We start from the raw sequence: 21,900 nt of genomic DNA, 5'->3' as shown, positions 1-21,900 counted from the left end.
AATTACGACCCACTGCTCGGAATCCGCCAAAATTGAGACACCCACAGAAGTCCGCTACACCAAAGGTCAGTGATAAACTGGCGAAAACAAAACCTCCACCGTCATGCCAACAGAACTACGCCCACACTATCATGACCCACGAATCAACACGGTGGTCTTTCAACCGTGGTATTCCATTGGCGGTACACACAGCCGCACTCAAAATACACACACATTTACAAAACACTGCGACATTGGACAAATTGAAATACACACACCTGATACACATACACACACAATTCCCACACACCCAATACAATATAAAACACACACCCACATCACCCACAAACCCCTACAACCACAATTGCGACAGAAGGCCAGAGAGAGACACTACAAACTACTACCAAGCATCCACTGGCACACAATACCATCACCCACATAACTTCCACGCACTTCAAACAACACACCACTAAATATCACCCCTCTTATCACAACACACACCACCCCACACATCACCCACACCACCCCATGGCACGGCAAAGACACCCCAGATTCTCTGAGGAGGAGCTCAGGGTCATGGTGGAGGAAATCGTCCCGGTAGAGCAACAGATTTTCAGAGCACAGGTACAGCACACCTCCATAGCTAGGAAGATGGAGCTATGGTGAAGAATAGTAGACAGGGTCAATGCAGTGGGACAGCACCCAAGAAATTGGGATGACATCAGGAAGAGGTGGAACGACCTACGGGGGAAGGTCCTTTCTGTGGTCTCAAGACACCACCTTGTGGTTCAGCGGACTGGCCGGCGGACCCCCACCTCCTCCCCCACAACTAACAACATGGGAGGAGCAAGTCTTGGCGATTCTGCATCCTTAGGGCCTCGCAGGAGTAGATGGAGGAATGGACTCTGGTAAGTCAAATCTTAACTATTACATCCCCCACCCTACCTGCATGCTAATACACATACCCCCACCCTCGCCCTCACCCCCATCACTCCAACTCCTCACAAATGTCCCAATATCACAAACCACAGCGGACTGGCCGGCGGACCCCCACCTCCTCCCCCACAACTAACAACATGGGAGGAGCAAGTCTTGGCGATTCTGCATCCTTAGGGCCTCGCAGGAGTAGATGGAGGAATGGACTCTGGTAAGTCAAATCTTAACTATTACATCCCCCACCCTACCTGCATGCTAATACACATACCCCCACCCTCGCCCTCACCCCCATCACTCCAACTCCTCACAAATGTCCCAATATCACAAACCACACATCCCAACACCAAGCCCTGCATGCAACAACAAAGCATGGACACCCATCACCAATGCATGGCCACTGCACATACCCATACACCCCCCTAAACCACTTTCACACAAGGTCCCACACAGGAATGCAAGCACTGGGGTACACGGTCACACACATATTGCACACCATGGCACACACAGATGTAATAAACATCCTTTTATACCCCTGCAGGACCCCTACCCAACGTCACCGGACTGGAGGGTCCACACCTGTCCACACCACCAACAGAAGAGTCCCACAGTGATGACAGCAGCTCTGTCCAACTGGATCTAGATGACCAGCCTGGCCCATCTGGGACCTCGGGACAGTCGGTTCCCCACACACTGGCACAGGCCACCACAGAGCTTCCCCCCTCTGGAAACACCAGCACAGCACCCACCCAGTAGGCCCATATCTCTGTCCCCAGGACTCGTCAATCAGCAATGTGTCCACCACTACAGGGAACCCAGGCTAACCCACCACCCCAACAACAACAGGGACCTGGGGGCAGTGGCAGTGGGCACAAGGTCCAGGGCACAGAGGCCCAGGAACACAGGGGAACTGGGAGGGCTGCTGTGCGACAGGGGGAGGACAGGCCCAGGGAACCCACTCTCCACGAGGGCCTCTCCAACATCATGGGAGCCTACCATTATTCCCAGGACACGATGGCAACAATACTGGCCAAGTTTCAGGAGACCCAGCGGCTGCAGGAGGAACAGTATTTGGGCTTCAGTGACAAACTCAAATCCATCCATCAATTCCACCCTGGGCACCATCGTAGGGTTGCTGAAGGAAGTCCTCAACACCAGGAGGGACACTGTGGCACAACAAGGGGCCCCTGACACTAGCCTGGACGATGAACTGCCCACCGCCTCCGCCGGCGCTAGTGGACAGGAGGCACCGCCACAGGACCACCACACCAGCACCCCACCCCCTGCAGGGAGAACCACCCCGCAAACGGTCCCTGAGATCCAGGACAAAGACAGAGAATGATGCCAAGACCCCCGCCAAGAAATGAGACTGCCCTGATTGTCATCCTTTTGTCCCACCTTGTCACCCTGTTCATCCTTAAACTGCCCCAGCTCCAATTCCTATGCCCCTTTGGACAATGCACCTGTGAGACTAATAGACTGGACTCTGCCATGGACATTCCTCCACCATCACCCCTCCCCATTTTACAACCCCCTCCACTGTTTAGCACTTAAATAAGCACCCTTAAAGCACAAAACAATCTGGAGTCTGTCTGTGATTTCAAATTAGTTTATTAGCAATTACAGTGTCAAAATGCTCTTTCAATTGTAATGTCAACATACCTATGTCACACAGCTCTAGTCCATTAGGGAAACAAAGCAGATGTCACACAGTGGGACCCACATCTGTGTAATCGTAAGGGAAAGTGACAACTCAGTGACCATACACTGGGTGAAAACGACAGACAGTAGAGAGGTTGTAGTGTTAAAGTACATGTAGTAGGCAGGTTTGTATTCTTACCTTTGTCTCACTGGAAGTATTGCAGGATCACCGAGTTCCTGTTGTCGATGTCCTCTTCTTCTGCTTCCTCGTCTTCACTGTCCACAGGCTCCACAGCTGCCACAACACCTCCATCTGGACCATCCTCCTGCAGAAAAGGCACCTGTCGTCGCAAAGCTAAGTTGTGAAGCATACAGCAGGCCACGATGATCTGGCACACCTTCTTTGGTGAGTAAAATAGGGATCCACCTGTCAAATGGAGGCACCTGAACCTGGCCTTCAGGAGGCCGAAGGTCCGCTCTATAATCCTCCGAGTTCGCCCATGGGCCTCATTGTAGCGTTCCTCTGCCCTTGTCCTGGGATTCCTCACTGGGGTCAGTAGCCGTGACAGGTTGGGGTAACCAGAGTCACCTGCAAATATAGAGGGAAAACTGTTAGACACACACTAACCTGTAGGGATATCCCCAGACCCAGACAACCATTCCCACTGACTTGCTTCCAGGTGCTCACCTAATAGCCACACACAGTGCCTCTGGAGTTGCCCCATCACATAAGGGATGCTGCTATTCCTCAGGATGTAAGCGTCATGCACTGAGCCAGGGAATTTGGCATTAACATAGGAGATGTACTGGTCGGCCAAACACACCATCTGCACATTCATCGAATAATAACTCCCCCGGTTTCTGTACACCTTTTCACTCCTGCGGGGGGGCCAAAGCCACATGTGTCCCATCAATGGCACCTATGATGTTGAGGATATGTCCCAAGGCATAGAAATCACCTTTCACTGTAGGCAAATCCTCCACCTGAGGGAAAACGATGTAGCTCCGCATGTGTTTCAGCAGGGCAGACAACACTCTGGACAACACGTTGGACAACATAGGCTGGAACATCCCTGATGCTATGGCCACTGTTGTTTGAAATGACCCACTTGCAAGGAAATGGAGTACTGACAGCACCTGCACTAGAGGGGGGATTCCTGTGGGATGGCGGATAGCTGACATCAGGTCTGGCTCCAACTGGGCACACAGTTCCAGGATTGTGGCACGATCAAGCCTGTAGGTGATGATCACATGTCTTTCCTCCATTGTCGACAGGTCCACCAGTGGTCTGTACACCGGAGGATGCCGCCATCTCCTCACATGTCCCAGCGGACGGTGCCTATGAAGGACAACAGCGAACACAGAGTCAACCAACTCAGAGGTACATACAACACGGAGATTACATAGAACACGATTCATAATCTGAAATTTGCATGTATGAGTGTTGAGGCAAGGCCTAGGTATGTGTGACACAGTTCAAATTAAGCCATGTGGGCCCCTGAAATGGCAGCTGCCTGACCTGTAAAGTGGGACAATGGGATGTGAGGTAACTGCGCTGGCGTTGTGCACCGTCGTGGTAGGCAGTCGAAGACCGCGGCGCTATTCTGCATTGGTTAACATTGGACCCTATGGGTCCCAGGAGCCAATGACGATGTACGCCGGTGGTGACGGTACGCACCGCCGCGGACGTGACTGACATTTTCTATCTGTTCAATCACTCGATACCTGATCTTCGACAGGAGAGGACCTACACTGCAAGTGCTGCTGTGACCTCAGTCTGGAAGAGACAATGGCTTGTGCGTCTGGGGAAAGGGCCCCTGCCTTCACATCGGAGGAGTTGGAGAACTGATTTTCATATAGCTGGGTCTGAACTGGGGTGACGTGGCAAGCAAAATAATGATAGATTAAACCCAGATCTGTGACTAGGGGTGAGTGTTTGAAAAGTTTCAACACTCCGTCTATCATTTTATTTTGTGATATTTCCTTGTGCGCCCTAAGTGGCTAGGGTATGCCCGGACGTGGGTCCCTTGCTTGCTGCGCCACTGGATTCAAGCTAGCCTGGCTGATAAAGGGTGATACCCTGAAACCAGTCCCAGGATGCTTGAATCCTGTCCAGGGAGGACCTGGCTTGGCAGTTCGGGCTGGACTGCACCTATGGGGAGCAGGGACAAGACTAATTTGCATATAGCTGGGTCTGAACTGGGGTGACGCGGCAAGCAAAATAACAATAGATTAAATCCAGATCTGTGACTGGGGGTTAGTGTATGAAAAGTTTCAACACTCCGTCCATCATTGTAGTTTGTGATATTGCCTTGTGTGCCCTAAGTGGCTAGGGTATGCCCAGACGTGGGTCCCTTGCTTGCTGCACCACTTGATTCAAGCTAGCCTGGCTGATAAAGGGTGATACCCTGAAACCAGTCCCAGGATGCTTGAATCCTGTCCAGGGAGGACCTGGCTTGGCAGTTCAGGCTGGACTGCTCCTATGGGGAGCAGGGTCAAGACTGATTTGCATATAGCTGGGTCCGAACTGGGGTGACGTGGCAAGCAAAATAACGATGGATTAAACCCAGATCTGTGACTGGGGGTGAGTGTTTGAAATGTTTCAACACTCCGTCCATCATTTTATTTCATGAAATTGCCACATTATTTCTGCACCAGGCATAATGTATGCAAGGGGGACGTTCCCCCGTTAGGATGCTCAGAAAAATAGCACAGTGAAATGTACAAGATTTCACTGCACCATTTTAATGTCATTTTTAACGCCTGCCTTAGGCAGGCTCTAAAGTGACGCTCCCATTGTATTCAATGTGCCTCCCTTGACTTTGGCAGGATTTTGTATTACCATTCTGGCCATACTAAATATGACCTTACTACTCCTTTCAGATCAGAAGCTATCACTCAAACATTATATAAGGGTAGCCCTAATGTTAGCCTATGAAAGGAGCAGGCCTCACAGCAGTGCAAAATGAATTTAGGATTTTCACACTACCAGGACATGTAAACTACACAGGTACATGTCCTGCCTTTTGCCTACACAGCACCCTGCCCTATGGTTTACCTAGGGCCTACCTTAGAGGTGACGTGTAGAAAAAGGAGAGTTTTAGACTTGGCAAGTGCTTTAGAATGGCAAGTCGAATTGGCAGTGAAACTGCACACACAGGCCTTGGAATAGCAGGCCTGAGAAATGGTTAAGGGGCTACTTAAGTGGGTGGCACACGCAGTGCTGCAGGCACACTAGTAGCATTTAATCTACAGGCCCTGGGCACATACAGGGGGTCATTTTGACCTCGGCGGTCTTTTGCCAAGACCGCCGAGGGACCACCGTGCTGAAGACCGCCAGTGGTGGCGGTTTTCCGCTCGGCGTATTATGACTGCTGGCAGCCCTCCGTCCTTTTTCGGATGGAGAGCCGCCAGCAGCCATACTGCCGGGCGGCGGGGAAGTGGAGGTTGCTCCACCTCCACCGCCACGTCAACAGAACACCGCCCACCGAATCACGTCCCGGAGGATCAACGGACCAGGTAAGTTGATCGTCCGTTAGGGAAGGGGGCTGGGGGTGTGTTGTGTGTTGTGTGCCGTGCATGGGGGTGTGCGTGTGTGTATGTAGAGGGGGTGTGTGAGTGCGTGTATGCACGCGGGGGTGTTGTGTGTTTGGAAATGAGTGCGTGTATGTCTGTATGGATGTCTGTATGGATGTGTGTGTGTATGTCTGAATGTGGGTGTGTGCGTATGACTGTGTGTGTGGGTGTTGTCATGTATGTTGATGTGTGTGCGGGTATGTGTGTTGATGGTGCCTGCGTGCGTGTCGGGTGTGTATGTGTAAGGTAATGTTGGGGGTCAGGGTGGGGAGGGGGGTCCTGCCACCTTTGGGGGTGGCAGGGGTGGTGGGGGGTGTAGGGGAAGGACTCAGGGTGGGGTTGGGGGTGTTGGAGACCCCTATCAGTGCCAGGGAAGGAATTCCCTGGCACTGATAGTGCTTACCGCCATGGATTTCATGGCGGTTTCAAACCCCATGAAATCCATGGCGGTCAGCCGGGTCATGATACCGCCGGCGGTATTGTGACGGCCGCCGGGCTGGAGACCCAAGTCTCCAGCCCAGCGGTCATCTCCGCCCTGGCGGTCGGAACAGAGAAGTGGCGGATGACCATGACGGTAATCGCCATGGTCATAATTGCAAAATGTTTCCCGCCAGCCTGTTGGCGGTAAGACCGCCGCTTCTCCACCGACCGCCTGGGTCGTAATGACCCCCATAGTGCACTTTACTAGGGACTTATAAGTAAATTAAATAAGCCATGAGGGTATGATTCAATGTCATCATGTTTAAGGGAGAGAGCATATGCACTTTAATTCTGGTTAGCGGTGGTAAAGTGCACAGAGTCCTAAAACCAGCAAAAACAGTGTAAAAAAAATGGAGGGAGGCAGGCACAAGGTTAGTGGTGACCACCCTGAGGCTGTCGGGTCTAACAGACATGATTCCTGGTTCCCAATACTGCAATAAAGATTCGTAGTAATTGTTTATTTTTCCTTTTGATTATTTGCTCATCATGTAGAAAATATTTTCCCGATGGAGAAGCTGCTACCCCTATACCCTCCAAGTTTTGATGTGATCTATTCTCCTTCCCTTCTAGGAAGGGAAGTTCCAGCCCTTTCTGGAGTGAAACTCTGACCTTTTTTCAGTGAAGGAAAGGCACCGATCAAAGCTTGTGTATGCTACCAAGCTCCGAAGTCTGTGATGATTCACAAACTTTCAACCAATCCTTGATCCTGCCCACCCTTTGCATAGTGTTTACTTCTTCAATTTTTTGAACACTCGTGATGGAGAGATCTGCAGTTGTAAAACTGTTTTTTTTCCAAACCTATGCTTTTAAATTACTTCGTGATTTACATACGCTGCATTAGAATTCAAGGGACCGTAACCAGCTTAAAAGTTGAAAACAGTGGCTTCGAGATAATTTAATAATTGAGGGCTTTGAGAAATTATTGCTAAGTTCTCTAACATGAAGGACAAATATCGAATGCTGGCACAGAGGCCTCACACTTTCTCTTGGTGGTTCATTTTGCTAATGCAATCACTATTGGAATCTATGTTTTTTTCTCATATCAACAGGTTAAATTTTCCGAAAACCAACTCCAGGATCCTCCTTTAGGGAAGAGAAGTGTCACCACCCCCACCACCCCATCTCCGCTGCGAGTGCAGCAAGCCCAAATAAAATGGTAATAAAAATACTTTATTACCATTTTATCAAATCACCGCTGCCGATCCAGCCAAGGGTGAAGGGGAAGGCAGGGCCATTCCTGCTGACTTTGAGCAGTAGCGTAACGAAACTTGAAGGGGTCCTCTTGCACAGTACTTGGAGGGACCCCTGTCCAGGCCATGCAGAAGCTCCTAGGCCAGAGTACTGTCCTGAGGAACTTGGGGCACCCCGCACCGCAGGGGCTGTGAGGGCCTTTGTTATGCCACTGATTGTGAGAAGGGATGACTTGGCCTAAAGTCTAAAGCGTGCAGGTCAGATTGGCCAGCTGTCTTGCGATGGCCAGTCTTACATGAGCACCACAGACGTCTCTAACCTGAGCTGTGTTAGACTGTGTTAGACTGCCAGGGTGAGCACAGACACAGACTCCAGAGTCTCAAAAGGACTGCTGGGTTAGCCTGATCCAACCAATACCGGTGCTGCTTTCATGCTGGTTAGTACTATGAATAGCATGAGAACAGCTCCTGGATTGGTCAGGCTAATTGGCTCTAAGACCCTGTACCCAGAGCCATGCACTGCCTGGAGACAAGAGAAGGCCAACTGAGGATGTGCAGTCAATGACTGTCCTAAATGCTGCTGCATTGAGGTACATATTGTTAAAAAATATTTAATTTGAACTTAAAAACTTCCTGGTTAGCGATTTAGTTCCTGTTTACTTTGTTGTGCAAATATTTTAACTTAAAAACTTCAAGGTTAGCGATTTAGTTCCTGTTTATTTTTTTGCACTTAATCCTACAATGTCTAATTGTATTAGCTATTTATTTCAGGATGCTGTGTTTCTGTATTTTTGGTGCATGTCATTACTCTTATATAGTAACATGCTTGCCTCTCAAGTCGTATTCTGTGTTTTTCCACATGCCCAATAACTGTTAAAGATGGTTTCCTTAATCCAAATGTTACATACAGCCAATTTCCACATACTTAGTGACAGGTGTTATAGTTTTCTATAGGCCACTTTCACCTGAACTAAGGCTCTGATGGCACAAAGCAAACAAGTCCCAACCCTCCCTAGAAGAGCTCACTGGTCTCTTTCATCCAAGTATCTATAAATTCATACAAGCTTTTCACCCTTCTATTCACCTCCTGAAATCCACCATTTCCCCTTTACATTCTGTCATCCATTCATTCTTTCATCCAGCATTCTACCTACATCCAACCATTTAATCTGTCATCCATTTATCAAGTCTAATCCATCCATTCACTCTGCCATCCATCCATCCAGTCTGCCACCCATCTATCCACTCTGCCATTCGGCTTGCCATTCAGAGTTGCCAAGTCTCATATGTCCATGCTTGATGTGCCGCTCCAGTTCAGGTTTTTTTCCCCTGAATTGTGAGACTTGTAGTCCTGTTTAATAATGCAATAAAGAAGACTACAAGTCCCAGATTTTAAATACAAAATCTGGACTGGAGCAGTATATCATGCATGGACATGTGAAACTTATCAGGGCTACCATCGATCCATCATCCACTACATTATCCACTTTGCCGTCAATTCCCTCACCCACCCACTATTACGGTAATCAATCACTATTGGAATCTATGTTTCATTTCATGTCAACAGGATCAATTGAAGAAGATCTACTCAACTGCAGCTCCTCCTTTATGTCAGAGGAGATTCACAACCCCATCCCACTGGGAGTACTGCAAATGTAAATAAAATGGCTTTATTAACATGTTCTCATGCCTCCGGTGACAGCCCAGCCTGAATGTGAGTCTAGGGTCAGGGCCATTCCTGCTGATTGGCAGAAGGGACAACTATCACCCGCTAATACATCACTTTACTATACCATCTTTTCATCTTCCTTCCACCTAGTCATCCCTTTATTCCTCCATCAGTTAATCTGTCCAACCCCTATCCATCCATACCTTTACTCTGTCATCCTTTCACCTGTCCATTCACCTATCCATTCACTCACTCAACCATCCATCGCTTTACCAGGTCATCTTTTCACATGTCCATCCTCCTATCCATCCATCCTTTACTCTGTCACCCTTTCACCTGTCCATCCACCTATGCATTCTCTTATCCATCCATTCCTTTACTCTACCATCCATCTTTTCGCTTGCTCATCCATCTGTCATATAGGCTCTCATTATTCTAATGAGACTACTGGATTTTGAGTGGCAGAATCGCCTGTGGTGTGGAAGACTGAGTCTTACCCTAGACTCTTACCCACACTTTGTAATGGTTTGTTGGAAATTAGGAGGGGTGTCTGCGGTGGGCGTTTAGCAGTGGAAACTTTAATTTGTTGCCAGATGTCACAACAAAGGACATAATACTTGGCCTCTTTGTATAGACCTGCCCACCAAAAATGGGCTTGTAACAATGATATTGTAGCCACCACACCAGCATGAGCAGATGCTGCCCCCCATGCACTGCTTTAATCAACTCTGGTCTTATATATTTGTTGGGAATGTCTCAAACCCCTATGCCTGATATCTTAACCTCAGTGTTTAGGTAGCCGCCCATTCAGTAGGAATATTTAGCAGGAAATGCTTTTGGATAGGGCGTACCTTCAGCTGTAGCTTTCACGGCAGCCCATATGTGCTTGTCTGGTTTCGCACTTAAGCGGGTTACTGCAGCAACAGTGGCCGTAGCTACTGCTGACTTTGCGGCTTCATCAGAGTTTCCAGCAACGTGTATTCCAACTTGCTGGTGTCCAAGTGTGTGTAAATCATGGACATTTGGTAGTGTTTCCTTCAGATCCGCTACTTTCCCCCACAGAAGTCTGTGTTTAATGATGTTGTCTTTAGAATCTCTGAACCCATTCTGGCGTCAGTAATTCAGGTATTCATTGAAGGACCGGACACAGTAGTACTGATTCCAAACAATTAGTGTTAACTGTGCAGGATCCGTATGTTCCAGTGGCATCACCAGAGCCTTTAGCTCTGCTAATTGTGCTGTGCAATCCCATAGGGTTTGCGTGTACGTATGTTGGGGACAAAATGTATTGTCCTCCATGTAGCCACTTGCGACTGCACAAGCAGCGGAGTATTGATGCTTTGTGCCAATTGCAGATTGCACTGAGCCATCTGTATACATGAATCTTTGATACTGATCAGTAGGCAGTGTATTTGCTAGACCTGGATATTCTAGTTCATATTGCAAAAATCCTTAAGTTTGTAACTTGGGGTCAAAAATATAATCTACATCAGTGGCTGTCAAAGACATGGCCCGTTGTATCCAACGCGGATGTAATGCTTTAGTGTTTGGAACGCTGGCTTTGGTGACAGCCTCAAAGCTGGAATTGGAGAGACGACAATAATGCATTTGCCCTGGGCTAGAGGTCTTTCTTTAATGACAGCCATCTGTACAGCAGTGAGAATTTTCTCAGTGGGAGCAAAGCGTTCTTCTGCTGCTGAGTCCAAATGTGATTTATGTGCAGTCGGGACTGTCTCACCCTCATTGAAAGTTACATAGGTGAAACCAACGGCCCCAGCAATTACTCTGATGACCAAATGTATTTTGTTGTCCCTTGTGTGTAAATGTTGTGCTGCAAGCATGTCTGTCTGCAGGTCTACGAGCATGCGTGTGCGGTCGACTGTCCAAAATTTACTTGAAAAGTCAGGACGTATTAAGTCATATAAAGGTTTTATGCGTGATGCATAATCAGGAATGTAAGTTCTGCCAAAATTTAGAAAACCCAATGGAGATTGGAGTTATTTAATGGTATTTGGAGGTTCTAATTGTGTGCATTTTTCCAAGAATTGTGGCGCTAGGCTCTTCCCTTCACTACATAGCTCATATCCCAAAAACAGGACACTAAGGAATGCTATTTTTGTTTTTTTTAAATTGAATTTCTAGCTGAACTTGGCAAATCCTACAACTATGTGGGCTACCCGTCTTAAATGTTGCAGCAATTCTTCAACCGTGAAATAGTTATCATCTACATAACACAATGCTTCAGGGTCAATGTCGTGCAAGATTGAAGTCACACGAGTCGCGAACAGTCCAGACTGTTCTTGTACCCCTTGGGTAAATGACAGAATTTTTTCTGGGAGCCTAGTGCACAGAAACTTGTAAAGTCTCTACTCTCAGGCGCTATACTTTGGCAGAAGAAACCATTGGAAATGTCCAGTGTTGTTTTGTATTTCTTGCGCACTATGTTGTTCATAAGTGCTGTGCTATGTAAGTTTTGTATAGTATATGTGCGTGTATGACTGTTTAAGTGTCTTTAGTCTAAGACTATTCCGTATGGATGGTCCGGTTTAGCTACTGGGAATAAAGGATTATTCATAGGTGAGACACAGGATTCAATTATGCCCTGGTACTCCAATTGTGTGAGGATTTCCCTCACAGGTGCTTTACCATCATGTTTTATTGGATATTGAGGTTGAGGATGGGGTTGATTTTTAATGGGAATCACATGGTAGGGGGAATCTTTGGTCCATCCTACATGGTTGCAATATAATGCGGGTGCCTGCGCCAATGCCAAATGGATGGCGTAGGATTCTGCGAGCTCATTGGAACAAGAGGCAAGAAGGAAGGTTTAATAACATCTTCCCCATATGGGCATGTATGGACTAATTCAGGTGGCCAGTCTTGTTCAGCCAACAAAATATTAGGGCCCTCATTACAACCCTGGTGGTAAATGCCGCTTACCGCCGTGCAGAAGGCAGCCAACATACCGCTGCGGCCGCGGAATTCCGCTACAGCTATTACGACCCACAGCTCGGAATCCGCCATAATCCAGACACCCACACAAGTCCGCCACACCAAAGGCCAGTGATAAACTGGCGATAACAAAACCTCCACTGTCACGCCAATAGGAATACGCCCACACTATCACGACCCACGAATCCACGTGGCGGTCTTTCAACCGCCATATTCCATTGGCAGTACACACCGCCACGCTCAAAATACACAAACATTTACAAAACACAACCACATTGGACAATTCAAAATACACACACCTGACACACATACACACACCACATCCACACACCCAATCCAATATAAAGCACACACCCACATCACCCACAAACACTTACTACCAGATTTCTGAAACCACGCCAGAGAGAGACACCACCATAAACAACACCAGCATCCACAGACACACAACACCATCACTTACACAACATCCACGCAGCTCAAACAACACACACCAACACATCCACTCACACATCACAACACACACCACCTTACACATCACCCACACCACATCATGGCACCTCCACGACACCCCAGGTTCTCTGAGGAGGAGCTCAGGGTCATGGTGGAGGAAATCATCCGGGTAGACCCACAGCTATTCGGATCACAGGTGCCACACACCTCCATTGCAAGGAAGATGGAGCTATGATGCAGAATTGTTGACAGGGTCAACGCAGAGGAACAGCATCCATGAACTAGAGATGACATCAGGAAGAGGTGGAACGACCTACGGGGGAAGGTGAGTTACGTGGTTTCCAGACACCAGATTGCTGTACAGAGGACTGGCGGTGGACCCCCACCTCCTCCCCCACAACTAACAACATGGGAGGAGCAGGTCTTGGCAATACTGCCTCCTGAGGGCCTCACAGGAGTAGCAGGACTGGACTCTGGTAAGTCAAATCTTTACTATGAAATCCCCCCTACCTACATGCCATCACATACTACCACCCTCACCCCCATCACTCCAACACCTCACATATGCCCCACTATCACAACCCACCCATCCCAATACCAAGCCTACATGCAACACCAAAGTATGGACACCCATCACCAAACCATGTCCACTACAGACACCCACACAGACACCAAACCAAATATCACACAAGGACCAAGACAAGAATGCAAGCACTGGAGTACAGGATCACTCACCCATTGCACATAATGGCACACACAGATGCAATAATCATGCCTTTCCACCCCTGCAGGACCCCAACCCAACATCACCGGACAGGAGGTACCAGACATATCCAGTCCCCCCACAGAAGAGACCCACAGTGATGACAGCAGCTCTGCACAACTGGATCAAGATGACCAGCCCGGCCCATCAGGAACCTCGGGACAGTTGGTTCCACTGACACTGTCACAAGCCACCACAGAGCCTCCCCCTCAGGAAACACCAGCACAGCACCCACCCAGCGGGCCCATCCCTCTGTCCCCAAGACACGTCAATGAGCAGTATGTCTACCACTACAGGGAACCCAGGCAAACCCACCAACCCAAGAAATTCAGGGACCTGGGGGCAGTGTCAGTGGGCACACGGTTCAGGGGACAGAGGCTCAGGAAAATAGGGAAGCTGGGAGGACTACTGTGCGACATGGGGAGGACAGGCCCAGGGAACCCACTCTCCATGAGGCCCTCTCCAACATCATGGGAGCTTACCATCATTCCCAGGAGACGATGGCAAGGGTACTGGCCAAGTTTCAGGGGACCCAGCGGATGCAGGAGGAAAACTATCTGGGGATCAAGAAGGACCTGACGTCCATAAACAACACCCTAGTCACCATTGCAGGGGTGCTGCAAGACCCTGTCAACACCAGGAGGGACACTGTGGCACAACAAGGGGCCCCTGACACTAGCCTGGATGATGAACAGCCCTCCACCTCCACCGGCGCTAGTGGACAGGAGGCACCACCACAGGAACACGACACCAGCACCCCACCCCCTGTAGATGGAGAACCACCCGCAAACGGTCCCTGAGATCCAGGAACAAGACAGAGAACATTGCCAAGACCCCCGCCAGGAAATGAGACCCCCCTGAATGTCACCCTTCTGTTACACTTTGTCATCCTGTCCATCCTTCAACTGACATTGCTCCACTTCCTTTGCCCATTTGGACAATGCACCTGTGAAACAAATAGAGTGGACTCTGCCAGGGACATTCTTCCACCATCCCCCCTGCCCATTTTACAACCCCCTCCACTTATTTACACAGAAATAAACACACTTCAATTACAAAACAATCGGGAGTCAGTCTGTGCTTTCACAAACGTGTAATTGCAATAACCATGGAACATAGTAATGTCAATTTACTTGTGCACATACCTATGTAACACAGCTGTAGGCCAGAAGGAAATACAGCGGAGGGCACAAAGTGGGACCCACATCTGTGAAATGGAAAGGCAAAGTGACAAGTCAGGGTCCATACACAGAGTGAAAATGACAGACTTATGCTAGCTCCAATAATAGTATGAGATATGGGAGGCAGTGACATCTTACTTGTGGCTCACTGGAAGTATTGCATGATTAAGTTGTTCCTGTTGTTGATATCCTCTTCTTTTGCCTCCTCTTCTTCACTGTCCTTAGGCTCCATAGCTGCCACAAGACCACCAGCTGGCCCATCCTCCTGCAGAAAAGGCACCTGGCGTCACAAAGCCAGGTTGTGCAGCATATAGCAGGCCACAATGATATGGCACACCTTCTTTGGTGAGTAGTAGAGAGAAACACCTGTCATATGGAGGCACCGGAATCTGGCCTTCAGGAGACCGAAGGTGCGTTCTATCACCCTCCTAGTTCGCCCATGTGCCTCATTGTAGCGTTCCTCTGCCCTTGTCCTGGGATTTCTCACTGGGGTCAGTAGCCATGACAGGTTGGGGTAACCAGAGTCACCTGCAAATATGGAGGGACAACTGTTAGACACACACTAACCCATAGGGACAACCCCATACCCAGACACCTATTCACACTGCATAGGGTCCTTGTCCTCACCTATTAGCCACACACGGTGCCTCTGGAGTCGCCCCATCACATAAGGGATGCTGCTATTCCTCAAAATGTAAGCTTCATGCACTGAGCCAGGAAATTTGGCATTCACATGGGAGATGTACTGGTCTGCCAAACACACCATCTGCACATTCATAGAATGGTAGCTGTTCCGGTTTCTGTTCACCTGTTCACTCCTGCGGGGGGTACCAAGGCCACATGTGTCCCCTCAATGGCACCAATGATGTTGGGGCTATGTACCAGGGCATAGAAGTCACCATTCACTGTGGGCAAACCACTTGCCAGGAAATGGAGTACTGGCAGGACCTGCACTAGAGGGGGGATTCCTGTGGGATGGCGGATAGCTGACATCAGGTCTGGTTCCAGCTGGGCACACAGTTCATGGATTGTTGCACGATCAAGTCTGTAGGGGACTATTATGTGTCTCTCTTTCATTGTCGACCAGTCCACCAGTGGTCTGTACACCAGAGGATGCCGCTATCGCATCACCAGCCACAGCAGACATGCCCTATGGACAAAAACAGCGAGCAGAGAGTCAGCCAACACTGAGGTATCACAAAATGTCATTTGCACAAATTTATTAATCCGCAATGTGCCTGTCACTGTGTGTATTCAAGGCCTACGTTGGTGTGGCGCAGTTAATATTAATGCCATGTTGCCCCCTGAAATGGCGGCTGCCTGACCTGTAACGTGGGACAAGGGGATATGAGGTAACTGCGCTGGCGTTGTACACCGTCGCGGAGGGTGGTTGAAGACCGCTGCGCAATCCAGCATTGGTTAACATGGGACCCTATGGGTCAGAGGAGCCAATGACGATGTACGCCGGCGGTGACGGTACGCACCGCCGCGGACGTGACCGCCATTTTCTGTCTGTTCACTCATTTGATACCTGACCTTCAACAGGAGAGGACCTACACTGCAAGTGCTGCTGCTGTGACTTGTGTCTGGAAGCGACGATGGCTCATGTGTCTGGGGGAAGGGGCCCTTCCTTCACTTCCGAGGAGTTGGAGAAACTAGTGGATGGGGTCCTCCCCCAGTACACACAACTATACTGTCCTCCAGACAAACAGGTGAGTACACTGTGAGCATGCTGCATGGGCAATGCCTGTTTGGAGTGGTGTGGATGGAAGATAAATGGGGGGGGCTGACTCTTGCATGTGTGGATGGTGCAAGTATGTGCGTCAGGGTAAGGGTGGGAACGTGGGTCAAGGAGTATGACGGTCCGGACGGGTAATGATTTTCCTTTCCCCCTGTACTATTCCTCTCGGTCAGCACCCACCAGAGGAAGGCTATTTGGCGTGCCATCGCCAAGGACGTCCGGACCCTGGGGTCCATCACAGACAGAGCACCCACTGCTGTAAAAGATGGGAGGACCTGCGCTGCTGGAGCAAGAAGACGGCGGAGTCCCAGATGGGGATGGCCTCCCAACGTGGGAGGGGTGCCCGTCGCACCATGACCACCCTGATGTTCCGGATCCTGGCGGTGGAGAGCTGAATGGGCGCTTGAGGGCATCACAGCAGCCACAAGGGCTTGAGTACACTCTCATTCAGCTGACTCTGCGTGCATTACGAGGTGTCTGGGTGGGGGAGGTGGGCAGTGGGTTCCCCTAGGCCAGGGCGATCTTGCTAGGCAAGGTCCCTTGTGAGGCAGGCTCTGTGGCACCCCAACCCCATTAGTGGTTAGTGCCATCTACATCTAGTCAGGCTCCTGTGACTTCCTGGTGTGCAGCAATCGGGCTTAGGCCTTGTACCCCAAGGGCATGTGATTACTCTAGGAACTCTAAGTGCATGGCGTAGTGCAGAGGGCTGCTGTGTCTGTTATGTCCGCCAACAGTAGTGGTGTTGCATGCACTGAACATGTCTTTCTCCTGTCTCCCCCCCACACGTTTTGTGATCTCCCTGTTCTTGTGTGCAATAGCATCATCAGGCGGAGGAGCATTGGCACCGGAGCAGGAGGGAGCTGCATCCCACTTGGCCCTGGAGGGTGAAACAACGGAGTCTGAAGCCACCAGTGGGACGTAGCACGAGGGGAGCTCCACGGCGGCGACAGGAGCAGAGACCAGTGACAGCGACTCCTCCTCTAATGGGAGTTCCTTTCCGGTGGCGGGCACCTCTGTGCCCACCGCATCAACAGGTACAGCTGCCACCCCCCCTACCAGCACCGCCCTCCCAGCAGCCTCTCAGTGTGTGTTCCGTGGCCGCTCACCCAGGAGGGTGGGCATCTCCTTAGCCCCAGGCACCTCAGGCCCTGCCCCAGTCAGCCCTGCTGCCCTCAGTGAGGAGGCTATTGACCTCCTGAGATCCCTCACTGTTGGGCAGTCTACCATTTTGAATGCCATCCAGGGTGTTGAGAGGCATTTGCAACAAACAAATGCATACCTGGAGGGCATTCATTCTGGCCAGGCAGCCCCATAGAGAGCATTTCAGGATCTGGCCTCAGCACTGATGGCAGTGATTGTCCCTGAGTCCAGCCTCCCCCCTCCAGCTTCCTCCACCCAGACCCAATCCCCTGTACCTCAGCCTATCCCAAGCACACCATGAGACCAGCATGCACACACATTAACACACAAGAGTGGCTCAGGCAAATATAAGCACCACACATCTCACAGGCACTCACACAGGCATCATACCAATGCACACATACCAACATCCACTGCCTCCACTGTGTCCCCCTCCTCCACATCTCCCTCCTCCCTCCCTGTCTCGTCTTCACTCACACCTGCATGCACTACATCCTCAACCACTACCTCCATCACCAGCACGTCCATCACCACACACCGCTCACGTGCACTCACCACCCCCACTACCATTCACAGATCCCCAGTGTCCTCTCTGTGAGCCCTCCTCCCAAAGTACACAAACGCAGGCACACACCCACCCAACAGCCATCCACCTCACAACAGCCTCCAGCCCATGCACCTTCACCCAAATTCAGCAGACGTACACCTCCTACAACCACTACCTCTACCTCCACTCCCAAACCCCCTCCCTCTACCCATCCCAGTGTGTCTAAAAAACTTTTCCTGGCTAACAATGACCTCTTCCCTACACCTCCCCCTCGTCCTTCCCCTAGGGCCAGGCTTTCCAGGTCCCAGCCCAGCACCTCAGCCACCACATCCCCAGGCACAGTGGTGCCAGCAACTGCGGGGTCATGGAGTGCGCCAACCATCAGGGCTGCCAGTGTGCCACGGAGCGAGGGCAAGGACATTCCGCCACCTACCAAGGTGAAAAAGGTGCCCACATCACAGAGGGGGAAGCCGAAAACACCTGCCACCAAGGGGTCAGGGATAACGAAAGGGGATAGTGGCAAGACTGCTGCGCCACCATCAAAGGTGGGGAAGGGCCAAAAACTGAAGGGCAGGTCAGGAGAGGGCATGGTGGCACCGACTGAGGGACCAGTGTCACACCTTCTGTCCACGTCGATGCCAACCTGTACGGCGGAGAACAACGCCACCTGTACCGCCACAGACCCTGCCACCAGCACCGCTGCCACAGACCCCGCTGCCAGCACCACCACCACAGACCCCGCAGCCAGCACCGCCACCACAGACCCCACCACAAGCACCGCCGCAACTGACACCGCCGCAAGCACCGCCGCGACTGACACCGCTGCAAGCACCACCAGCGGCCCTGCGACGTCCTCAGACAGTGGCACTACTGCTGACATGGCTACCATCCCCAGTGGTCAGTCGTCCGAGGCTGGTGGTGAGTTCCAGGACCCTGGGCAGCTTCCATGAAGCATCACTGTCATCACAGTTGTCACTTGCATATGGAATGCAAAGCCGCAGCAGTGTGGGGTATGTCTCTGCCTCCATGGTGTATCATGCTACCTGTACCTCAGAAATCTCATGGCACACACACCCAGGTGAGTGTATTGTTCCAGCCACACTGCACGTGGAGCACTCTGGGCACCAAGCCCCCTCCAGAACCAGTGGAGAGATACATCCACTATCTCAGTCCTTGGCAGGATGAAGCACTCTGGGCGCCAAGCCCTCTCCAGATCCACTGGAGAGATACATCCACTACCTCAGTCCTTGGCAGGATGAAGCACTCTGGGCACCATGCCCCCTCCAGAACCAGTGGAGAGATACGTCCACTACCTCAGTCCTTGGCAGGATGAAGCACTCTGGGCACCAAGCCCCCTCCAGAACCAGTGGAGAGATACATCCACTACCTCAGTCCTTGGCACACACACCCAGGTGAGTGTATTGCTCCGGCCACACTGCACGTGGAGCACTCTGGGCGCCAAGCCCTCTCCAGAACCACTGGAGAGATACATCCACTACCTCAGTCCTTGGCAGGATGAAGCACTCTGGGCGTCAAGCCCCCTCCAGAACCAGTGGAGAGATACATCCACTACCTCAGTCCTTGCCAGGATGAAGCACTCTGGGCACAAAGCCCCCTCCAGAACCAGTGGAGACTGTTATCCACTAGAGAGACTGTGGCTTTGCACTCCCCAGTATACAGCAGTGGGCAACCCACCCACTGGAAAGACTTGAGAGACTGTGGCTTTGCACTCCCCAGGAGAAAGCAGTGGGCAAACCACTGACTTGAAAGACTTGAGAGACTGTGGCTGTGCACTCCCCAGGATAAAGCAGTGGGCAAACCACCCACTGGAAAGACTTGAGAGACAGTGGCTTTGCACTCCCCAGGATAAAGCAGTGGGCAAACCACCCACTGGAAAGACTTGAGAGACTGTGGCTTTGCACTCCCCAGGACCAAACTATGGGCATGGTGCCCCCTCGTGGAGCAATGGCGTTGTGCGTTCATCAGGCTGAGGTGCCCCCCTCTCACTCTCTCTCAGGTGCCTGTATATTTTCTATGTGATGCCCCTCCAGTGTTCTCTCCGTTTGGAGTCAGGTATCTAGTGTGGGCCTCGCCCATGCATTTTGGGCCCAGTGGTCCATGGACAATGATTGGTGCACTATCCGGACTTGTGTATTTGGTGTACATAATTGTATATATTGGATTTTGCATTTTGATAATGATATTTCACATGATTACATTCGTTCAAATCATTTCCTTTTGTCCTTGCGTTCTTTTAGGGGGTTGGAGGGGTGTATATGTGATGTTGCAGCATGTGTTTGTGTGTATTGTGTTGTGGGTGAGGGTGGGGTGGGGGTATTGCGTGTTGCGTGTGTGTGTCACTCTCTTTTCCCTCCCCTAGTCGCCACCGCCGTCGTTGGAACTCCTGATAGAGGAGCAGGAAGACCATCGCCGGCAGTATCTGCAATTTGGGCTCCAAGGTGTCCTGGTTCCTCGTGGGGTGTGCTTTCAATGCCTCCTTCTAACTGTAATGTTACTTTGTAGACCCTGTCTGGCGCAGTTTCTACTTGTAGGAAGTCATCAGTTGTTTTCACCGCCAGATGCTCTTGAAGACTCCGGCGAACTATTGTGACCTCTGCCGCGCTGTCTAGCAGCGCTAGTGCCCACTTACTGTTCTTCAATAGAGCCCTCTTCTTGAGTGGCATGTCGAACAGCAACCGCTGCCACTTTTTTCTTTTTATATTGGGGTTTTTGTTGGGGAGGATTCTCTTCCTTTTTAACAGAAACCTCTGTTGAGCGTTGTGATTGCTGTCTTGGTTTCACATACTCTGTTCTTCGCTCTGACCACCCATCTCTCTCACTGCGTTTTTCTGATGAGTCCTGAAAGGAACAAGATTGGCGTGTATCAGTATGCTGATATTTGTCAGGCGTTTTTGTATTATCTCTGTTTCTGAGATTAAGGCCCTCATTACAACCCTGGCGGTCGGTGATAAAGTGGCTGTAATACCTCCAACAGGCCGGTGGTAAAACAAATGTAACTATGACCACAGCGGAATCCACCCACACAACACACCAACTGCCACTGTAACCGCCAACAGCCAGGCGGAAGACAATGTACTGCCTACTCAATTATGACAGGCCTAACCACCACCTTTTCTGGGGCGATACCAACTGCATCAAAAGCACAGCGGAAACAGAAGACAGAAAGCAAAGACTCACCTCTGGAGACTCAGGGAAGAACCAAGATGCCATGGAACCCGAGTTGCACATATTTCCCATGATTGTATACCTCCTCAATCACTACAAACATCAATGCCGTCGAAGACGACCACGGTGAGTACTGCAGCCTAGCACACAAGGGAGGGGGGAGGGCAACACGCAACACCCCCACCCCCAACACTATACACACAAACAGATGCAGTAACATTATATATACACCCTGTACCCCTCAGGAATAATGAAAGGGCAAAAAGAATTGTTTAAAGTGAGTGTAATCAGATACAATACTAGAAATTTGTGATTCAAAATCAAAACAGTATACACATATATACAAATGGAGAGACATTGCCCAGTCCTCAATGTCCGTGGGCCACAGGGCCACATCACATAGGCCAAGGCCCCACTTGACTCCTGCAACAACACGGAGAGAACACTGCTGGGGAATCAGGTCAAAAATACA

Source organism: Pleurodeles waltl, chromosome 4_1, assembly GCF_031143425.1.
Source record: "Pleurodeles waltl isolate 20211129_DDA chromosome 4_1, aPleWal1.hap1.20221129, whole genome shotgun sequence".
Taxonomy (NCBI): Eukaryota; Metazoa; Chordata; class Amphibia; order Caudata; family Salamandridae; genus Pleurodeles; species Pleurodeles waltl.
The sequence above is the reverse complement of the archived record's forward strand: the minus strand, read 5'-3'. Positions refer to the sequence as shown.